An 8994-nucleotide genomic window follows, 5' to 3' on the forward strand; every position below is an offset into this window, starting at 1 on the left:
ATCAATAAAATAAATCACACATATACATCTATGAGGGCTCCGAGCCCGTCCTCCATATCTATCACAGTGTATGAGGAGGGTGTGAGTGTCATGGCGCTGAGAGCGGAGAACCCGCCGTGTGTGTCACAGATCATGGCGGACTCTCCTCACACAGCTCGCCCGACCTCCAAATCAAGGAAATACACGACTGAATGTCATTTGTGAGGTCCTGGGTGGTTAGGTTACATAAACTATACCTACAACCGATCAGTTATATAATAATAAACCATTATATAATATGCAGTGTACCAGGTACCCCTGTCTCCTCTGAGGTGACCCCTGAATAAGTTTATGGGTTCATATATATATATATATATATATATATATATATATATATAGTATAAATCATACGATATAGGTTGTATAACAACTCAATGACATATTAATTCCCCTTTATTACATAAAATGAGGTGTATCAGGTGCCCCCTGAATGTTTAGGGGTTCATACATACATTATATATTACACACAATATAGGGTGTATAACAGCTCAGTTATATAATATATTCCTTTGTTATATAATATGAGGTGTACCAGGTACCCTGTTCTCCTCTGAGGTGACCCCTGAATGTTTGTGGATTTATACGTACATTATCATTTATATTACATAAAATAAAGGGTGTATAACAGCTCAATTATATATTAATATACCGCTTTATTATATAAAATGAGGTGTACCAGGTCCCCCTGTTTCCTCTAAGGGGACCCCGGAATGTTTATGGGTTCATACATACATTATTATACATACAATATAGGGTGTATAACAGCTCAGTGATATAATATACACTTTATTACATAAATGATGTGTACCATGTACCCGGTCTCCTCTGAGGTGACCCCTGAATGTGTATGGGTTTAGATGTACATTATTATATATATATATATATATATATATATATATATATATATATATCATACAATATAGGGTGTATAACAGCTCAATAATGTATTAATATACCCCTTTATTATATAATATGAGGTGTACCAGGTACCCCTGTTTCCTCTGAGGGGGCCCCTGAATGTTTAGGGGGTTCATACATACATTTTATATGTGTGTGTATGTATATATATATGTGTATGTATATATACAGGCCACTGCGTTGTAATGCATTCCTTAAATATTTGTGGGGTTTATACATACAATATTCTATACATTACATATTATATGGTGTATAATAGAGCTGCACGATTCTGGCCAAAATGAGAATCTCGATTTTTTTGCTTAGAATAAAAAGATCACGATTCTCGCGATGTAAAATCTTTCACATTATACAAAAAAAAAAAAATGGGCTAACTTTACTGGTTAGTTTTTTTTTTTTTTTAATTCATTAAAGTAATTTTTTTTAAAAAAAATTGCATTTGAAAGATCGCTGCACAGATACAGTGTGACATAAAATATTGCAACAACCGCCATTTTATTCTCTAGGGTGTCTACTAAAATATATATATATATATATATATATATATATATATATATATATATATATAAATGTTTGGGGTTTCTAAGTAATTTTCTAGGAAAAAAAAAAAATATGATTTTTAACTTGAAACCAACAAATGTCAGAAAAAGGTTTAGTGTTTAAGTGGTTACACTTTTTTTCACTTACACACAAAGTCTATTCCATTGACAAATTGTTACAATGTTTAGACTTCAACTGATAAAGAATGTTGTGATTCTTGGCAGACTGCCTGGTTTTTCTCTTCCTTTCTTTTGAGGGCTGTGACTTCAGAAGAGCAGAGAGAATTCTTTGCAGAGAAAGAATTGTGAAACACTTTAGTCAGGATCGTGATAACGAATCTTGACGATTAATTGTGCAGCTCTAGTGTACAATAGCTCAATGATATAATAGTGCCCCCCATTATTATACCTAGAGGTGTACCAGGTACCTGTTGCTCATCTGAGGTAACCCCTATATGTTTGTGGGTTCCTCTGCAGGTTTATATATACATTATTGTATATATTACATAGTAAATTACAGCTCAGTGATATAATATTATACCCCTTTATTATATAATAAAAGGTGTACCAGGTACCCATGGCTTATCAGAGGTGACCCTTGAGGCTGGATAACACTATTGTGAATTGGATGCGGGTTTCAGGAGATTGTGACCAGCTCTCTATGGATCCGGTTCACACATCTCCGGAGTGTCTCCGGTGGAATTGCGCAGGAGTCCTGTGCGTCTTCTGGTCCGTTCCAAGTCTGAATTCCTGCCAAATATTTGGGCTGAAATCGGACCTGAAACAGTGAACAGGGACGCACTGGACCCCTGCAGTGTGAACACAGCCTCAATGTTTATGGGTTTGTCTGTGAGTTTATACATACATTATTATATACATTACATATTATATAACAGCTCATTGTTATAATAAAATACCCCTTTATTGTACCCACTGTTCATCTGATGTAACCCCTAAATGTTTGTGGGTTCTTCTGTGTGTTTATACATTACACACAGTATATTGTACAGTGTAGAACAGCTCCATGATATAATAATATTAATAATAATAATATACCCCTTTATTTTTTAATATATTATATTATTTTATTATATTAGGTGTACCAGGTTTATACATACATTATTACACATTATTGTATATTACATACATTGTAGGGTGTATAACAGCTCAGTGATATAATAATATACTATATAATTATAGGTGTACTAGGTATGTATGGTTCATCCGAGGTAACCACTATATGTTTATGGGTACCGCTGCAGGTTTATATATTATTATTATTATTATTATTATTATTATTATTATAAACATTACATACCCTGTGGGGCATACAGTATACCAGCTCAGTAATACAATAATATACCCCTTTTATTATACCTAGAGATGTACCAGGTAGCCATTGTTCATCTGAAGTAGTACAGTACATATGTACTATATGTAGGTTTTTACATACATTATTATAAACACATTTTTATATACATTACATACACTATATGGTGTATAACAGCTCAGTGATATCAAATATAATTTGAGGTGTACCAGGTACCCAGTAGCCCCTAAATGTTTAGGAGTACATCTGTGGGTTATTACACATGTATGGATACCTCTGCAGGTTTATACATACATACATTATTATATACATTATACTTGTATGGTGTATACATGCCTGCCTAATGCTGTAAAAATATACCCATTTTATTATAAGTAGAGGTGTACACCAGGTACCCATTGTTCATCTAATGTAACCCCCTAATGTTTGTGGGTACATGTGCTGGTTTATACATACATGCGGTACATGAACATACATATTATATACTTTTATTGTATGGCAGAACAGCTTGGGAATATATTATACCCCTTTTATTATACCTAGAGGTGTACTACCAGGTATCCCTTGTTCGTTTGAAGTATGGTTATGAAGCATGTACACCTGCTGGTTTATATATACTGTACATACATTATTATATACATTTTATACATACATTGTATGGTGTATAACAGCTCATTGTTATAATATTATACCAATTTGAATACAATCAAGTGTGTGCCAGATATACTCATGGTTCATTTAATTTAGCCCCCACATGTTTGTGGGTACATTTGCTGGTTTATATATACATGATTATAAATACATTGTTATATACATTACATACATTGTAGGGTGTATAACAGCCCAGTGATATAATAATATACCCCTTTTATTTATAATTAGCGGCATACCCATAGTTCATTTGAAGCTCCCTTTAATTGTTTGTGGGTACATCTGCAGGTATATAAATACATTATCATATACATTTCACACATATATTGTATGGTGTGTAACAGCTCAGTGATATAATAATAATAAGATACTTTATTATAATCAGAAGGTATGGAGCAATGTCCCTCTGTCCCTCTTTCCTCCTCATTTGTCCCTCATTTTGGTCTCATCTATATATATATATATGTAATGCACTTTTTATCTTTCAAAAAGTGTTTCCCAGTGTTAAACCTTTCATCCAAATTCTTAATTGCTGAATTTGTAAATTTCAAAAGCCAATGTAAAGGAATAGTAGTGGTTAAAAAAAAAGCACTTGTGGATTTAATTAAAGCGTTTGTTAACCCCCAAAAAAACACGGATACTGGTCCTTTAAAGCATGTTACACAGCACAGTGCTTGTACTGTGTAATTTGGCACCCTGTAATACCTGGCTGATCCTGCCTGGTTATGCCCTCCCCTCTGCAAACAGACCACAATAATCATAGCTGCTGAGCCCCTTATACCGTGGTCTGTTTGCGTGCCTCTGCCACCCGCAGCCTGCTCTTCTGCAGGGATGGACTGGCCATCGGGACTACCGGGAGGTTCCCGGTGGGTCGATGGCTCAGTGGGCCGATTTCAGCAGCCGCCTAATCTGCCTATTGCATCTGTGGTGCGCGGCGATCTACCCGTCAATCGCTGTCAGCTGGTGCCTGACGGGTAGATCGAGATTTAGCCAGCATGCAGAGTAGCGCAGGAAGCGTCTGTGATAAGTTCTCTCTCATGTCACACTGCTCCCCAGCTGCCCCTTCTCTCTTCTCGTCCATCCCCATTGGTTTGTGACATCATCTGGGATGGACGAGAAGAGAGGAGGGGCCGCCGGGGAGCAGCGTGACATGAGAGAGAACTTGCTACAGACGCTTCCTGCTACTCTGCATGCTGGCTAGTAAACGATCCCATAATGTGCCCTGATGTGCCCCATAATGCGCCATGTGCCCTGATGTGCTCCATAATGTGCCATGTGCCCCATCATGTGCCATGTGCCATAATGAGCCCTGATGTGCCCCGTGCCCTGATTTGTCCCGTGCCCCATGCCCTGATGTGCCCCATAATGTGCCCCATGTGCCATAATGTGCCCTGATGTGCCATGTGCCCTGATGTGCTATGTGCCCTGATGTGCCATGTGCCCTGATGTGCCCCGTGCCCTGATGTGCCCCAATGTCCTATGCCCTGATGTGCCCCGTGCCCTGATGTGCATTGTGCCCCAATGTCCTGTGCCATGCTGTCCTGTGCCCTGATGACTGTCCTGTGCCCCAGTGTGCTGTGCCTCAATGTTGTGTGCCCTGATGTCCTGTACCCTGATGTGCTGTGTCCTGATGTGCTATACCCTGATGTGCTGTGCCCTGTACCCTGATGTGATGTGCCCTGATGTGCTGTGTCCTGTACCCTGATGTACTGTGCACTGACATGCACTGATGTGCCCTGATGTGTTGTGCCCTGTACCCTGATGTGCTGTGCCCTGATGTCCTGTATCCTGATGTGTTGTGTCCTGATGTGCTGTACCCTGATGTGCTGTACTTTGTGCCCTGATGTGCTGTACTTTGTGCCCTGATGTTCTGTGCCCTGATGTCCTGTACCCTGATGTGTTGTGTCCTGATGTGCTATACCCTGATGTGCTGTGCACTGTACCCTGATGTGCTGTGCCCTGTACCCTGATGTGCTGGGCTCTGTACCGTGCCCTGATGTGCACTGTACCCTGATGTGTTGTGCCCTGGGCCGGTCTGGATGAAGTCCAGGGCCACATTTTTGTCCCCTATCTCCTCTGTCCCCCGCCCCCCTCTTTGCGTGTCACCTATTGACAGGGCCGCCCCATTCCCCTCCTGCTGCAGGAATAACATATCTATTTATATACTATCCATTCTGTCCCTTTATACAGTGCCCCCCGTCTGTTTTTTATTATAAAAATACCTCCTTCACCGTATCTCATGGCGGCTTCCAGCGATCACGTGACCGGCCGTGCCGCCTCTCTTCTCCTCGCGTCCCACTGACCTCGGCCCCGCCTGCTGCTTCTGCAAGATGGGCAGAGAGGAGACACAGCTGATTACATGAGCTCCGGGAGCCGCCATGAGATACGTTGAAGGAGGTATTTTTTAAATGAAACTCAGAGACAGGGGGGCACTGTATAAAGAGACAGAACGGATTCTGTACATTTCTGAAAGTGGGTTAACCACTTTAACCTTTCTTTTTTTTTTTTGGTTAATTCTCTTTTAAGGGGGTGTGGCAGGAGGCGTGTCCTATGCCTACATACGTATTCTAGTAGGTGTCCCTCATTCATATCTTAAAATGTTGGGAGGTATGGATTTATAAGCAAAAGATTGCCGCTCCAATCTCTCAAATCCGTATCAAGATACCCGCCCTAATGGAACTCACAGGTGCTGGCTCTGCACAAGCTTGAGGAAAGAGAAAAATATCCTGGACGGCCGCACACCATAGAAGACATCTTTATTGATATGAAGAAATAAAATCCAAATGCAGTCACCTCATGTACAGGGAGGAACAGGAAAGATAGCTAACATGTTTCACGCCCCATCATGGCGCTTATTCATAGCTGGCAAGCCTATAGCCTCAGCTATGAATAAGCGCCATGATGGGGCGTGAAACATGTTAGCTATCTTTCCTGTTCCTCCCTGTACATGAGGTGACTGCATTTGGATTTTATTTCTTCATATCAATAAAGATGTCTTCTATGGTGTGCGGCCGTCCAGGATATTTTTCTCTTTCCACGAGGTATGGATTTAGGTTTATACATATCATACTATATACATTACATAATTATATTGTATGGTATAGAACAACTCAGTGATATCATAAAATGTTCCTTTTCATATAATTAGGGGTGTACCAGGTACCCATGGTTTATCTCAGTAATCCTCATGTTTGTGGACTCTCTTTTGGGTTTGTACATACATACTGTACATTTATGTATAGATTACAATTTACATTGCAGGGAGTATAACAACTCAGCGATAAAATATTATATCCCTTTATTATTATTAGAGATGTACTAGGTACCTCAATATAATCCCTACATGTTTCTGGATACATTTTGATGTTTTTTTACATACATTATATACATTACATACCTGTACTTACACTGTATGGTGTGTAACATCTCAGTGATCTAATAATATACCCCTTTATTATACCTAGAGGTGTACCAAGTACCCCTGGTTCATCTGGAGTACCCCCTAAATGTTTGTGGGTATTTTTGAGGGTTCTACATACATTATTACATACATTGTATGGTGTGTAACAGCTCATTGTTAAAAACATATGCACATCAAACACTTGCCAACCAGCTCACGCCGATATACGTCGGCAGAATGGCTCTCCTGCGCAAACTGCCTTACCTGTACGTCAGTCCCATAAAAGCAGGATAGCGGGCGCGTGTGCCCGCAGGTCCCGTGGACTCGATGTCCGCCAGCGCCCCGCGATTGTGTCGAGGAGAGGCAGAACGGGGAACAGCCTATGTAAACAAGGCATTTCACCGTTCTGCCTAGTGACATGACAGAGATCTACTGCTTTCAGTGATCGGGAACAGTGATCTCTGTCATGTTTCAGTAAGCCCCACCACCCTACAATTAGAACACACCATGGGAACACACTTAGACCCCATACACACTATTAGATTTTCTGCAGATTTTTGTCTTCAGATTTACCAAAACCATATTATATGAGGTCAAACCTTAATGCCGCGTACACACGATCGGATTTTCCGACAACAAATCCATGAATTTTTTCCGAAGGATGTTGGCTCAAACTTGTCTTGCATACGCACGGTCACACAAATGTTGTCGGAAGTTCGGAACGTGAGAACGCGGTGACAAGCCGAGAAAAAAGGAAGTTAGCGGCTGCTTCTGCTTGATTCCAAGCATGCGTGAGCTTTTGTGAGACGGACTTGTGTACACACGATCGGAGTTTGCGACAACAGAGTTTTGTTGGCGTAAAATTTGAGAACCTGCTAGCCAACATTTGTTAGCAAAAAGTCTGACAGCAAATGTTCGATGGAGCATACACACGGTGGGACTTTCAGCTAACAAGCTCACATCCAACATTCCCGTTGGAAAATCTGACCGTGTGTACGCAGCATAAGAGTTTCAATTTGTATGCAATCAGGCAGGCCCTTGCACTACATGGTTTTGGTAAATCTGAAGACAAAAATCTGCAGAAAATCTAATAGTGTGTATGGGGCCTTAATCCTTTGATTGCCCCCTAGTGTTAACCCCTTCCCAGCCAGTGTTATTTTTACATTGATTAGTGCATTTTTATAGCATTGATCAATGTAATAATGTCACTGGTCCCCAAAAAGTGTAATTTGGGGTCAGATTTGTCCGCCGCAATGTCGCAGTCCCGCTAAAAATCGCAGATGGCCGCCATTACCAGTAAAAACAATAAAAAATAAATAAAAGTCCCTAAATCGATCCCGTAGTTTGTAGACACGATAACCTTTGCACAAACCAATCAATATATGCTTATTGTGATTTTTTTTTTTTTTTTTTTACCAAAAATATGTAGAAGAATATATATTGGCCTAAACTGATGAATAAATTAGTTTATATATTTATATATATTTATTTTTTGGATATGTATTATAGTAGAAAGTAAAGAAAATATTTTTTTTTTTCACAATTGTCGCTCTTTTTTGTTTATAGCGCAAAAAATAAAAACCGCAGAGGTGATCAAATACCACCAAAAGAATGCTCTATTTGTGGGGAAAAAAAGGACGTCAATTTTGTTTGGGTACAACATCGCACGACCGCGCAATTGTCAGTTAAAGCGACACAGTGCCGCATCGCAAAAAATGGCGAGGTCATGAAGGGGGTAAAACCTTCCGGGGCTGAAGTGGTTAATATATAATTAGCAGATACAAGTATTGTATGGCATAAAACTTTTCATCCAACTAGTAAATGATGCAGGTTTGTACATTCATTATTATATACATTACATATTTTGTATGGTATAGATCAGCTCAGTGATGTCATAGTATGTCCCTTTATTATATTTATAGGAGTACCAGGTACTTATGGCTCATCTGAAATAGTCCCTAAATGTTTGTGGGTAATTTTGTGGGTTTTGTGGGTTTGCACATGCATGCATTTTTATACATGTTACCTATACACACGTATGATGTATAACTGCAGCGTAATAATAATATACCCCTTTATTATAACTGAAGATGTAACAGGTACAGATGGCTCATGTG

Source organism: Aquarana catesbeiana, linkage group LG09 (genome assembly GCF_042186555.1).
Source record: "Aquarana catesbeiana isolate 2022-GZ linkage group LG09, ASM4218655v1, whole genome shotgun sequence".
NCBI lineage: Eukaryota > Metazoa > Chordata > Amphibia > Anura > Ranidae > Aquarana > Aquarana catesbeiana.